Raw genomic sequence first — 1,857 nt, 5'->3', positions numbered from 1 at the left:
TTTCAAATTGTATAAATATTCCAATTCAATATTAATAATAAAAGACGTTTGGAAAATGAGTACAAAGTAATTTCTTAATTCGAAAGAAGATTTTAAAGTGACAGATACAAAATAATTTAATTTTAATGAAAAAGACGTTATGAATTTTGAATTTAGAGAAAGCAATTTTTTGTATCACAATGAATAATCTCGTCTTTGGAAATTTTCTAATTTATATATTTTTTTATCCCCGACAATGTGACCTAAAATAAAATCATAATAATTTAAAATAAGCACGCTGACAGTAACATTAAAAGTAATCGGGTTGCCATCGCGACTTATGCGTAATTCAAAAAGTACTAAAATTGCGAGCATTTACGGCAAGAGGCCTTGTCGCCGACGTTATAGTAAATATGGTTTTCAAGGTTGCGATTCGGCGGACGATTCCCAATTCCCGGGGTTTACCGGTCAAGTTTTTCAATTTTCCTGGTAAATTTAAAGTAAAATATTCATACTTGCCGCAAAACTCAAAATTCTTTTTTAATTTATCACGTTCATTAAAAAAATCCTTTAATACAAGAGAGAGAAAAATTACAAAATAAATGAAATCTGAAACGAATATTTGATCTTTCAACTAAAAAATATCAATTTTCAACAAAAATGAAAAGTTAAACTTTCAGTTTTGGAAAAATTTGTTAGAATAGTTGAATTTTAAGCCAAAAAGATACATTTTAAACTAAAATGATGAATATTTAACTATATTTCAGTTTTCAAAACAAAAAGCTAAATTTCCTAAACAAAGAGAAACAAAAAATGGGACGTTTACATTTGTATTCAAAAAGTTCAGAATCAACAACAGAGGTAAATTTTCAACTTAAATGTCGGAGTATTTAAATGGTTTAGTAAACATTTAAGTGAAAAAATTAATTTTCAACATAAAAAAAAGGAATTTTCAACATTTTATAACTGGAAACGTCAACTAAATTATGATTTTTGACCAAAAAAAACATTTTAAAAAATTTCCAATTTCCTGCCAAAGAAATGAATTTTTAAGTAAAATTATGAATTTTCCACCAAAAAGATTAATTTTCTACTGAGAAATACAGATTTTGATTTGAAAAGGATCAGTTTTCATTTGAAAAAATCAGTTATAAAGCAAAAAAAGTGGAATAGTTAAATTTGTATTAAACTTTGTATTGGTAATCTTTGGTATAAAAAATTGATTTTCGATAAAAAAAATTAATTAGAAAAAAGCTGAATTCACTATCAAAGAGATAAATTTTTAATTAAAATAAGGAATTTAACTAGTTAAGTTTTTATTTGAAAAAATTAATTTATGATAAAAAAAGCAATAAAAAAAAGTTTAATTTGCTATTAAGGAGACGAATTTTTAATTAAAATTATGAATTTTCAAGGAAAAAAATTAATTTTCCAACAAAAAACACAAATTTTCAAGTAAAAGGGTCAATTTTTGTTAAAAAATATAAATTCTTAAACAAATAGTTGAATTTCCAAGTAAAAATCAAACAATATTCTTCTAAAGAACACGAATTTTCAACCAAAAAATATCAATTTTGAGAAAAAAATAGAATAGTTATTAGTACATTATATTAATATTACATTATTAACATTTTATTTATTTATCTTTTGTTATTAATCTTCAACCAAAAAAGGATTTTCCAATATTTTTCATTTGGAATAGTCAATTCTTCAGTTAAAAAAGTTAATTAAAAAAAAATGACCTCAAAAAACTATAATTTCTTATCAAAGATATACATTTTTACCAGGTGTATACATATGAAACCGGTATTGCCATTTAGCGGCCAGTAGGCACACTTGTAGGCACTGTCGGAACTTACCATTTGTGCTAATTGGCGT

This window comes from Belonocnema kinseyi, chromosome 4, assembly GCF_010883055.1.
Source record: "Belonocnema kinseyi isolate 2016_QV_RU_SX_M_011 chromosome 4, B_treatae_v1, whole genome shotgun sequence".
Lineage (NCBI taxonomy): Eukaryota > Metazoa > Arthropoda > Insecta > Hymenoptera > Cynipidae > Belonocnema > Belonocnema kinseyi.
This window is presented reverse-complemented; position numbering follows the sequence as displayed.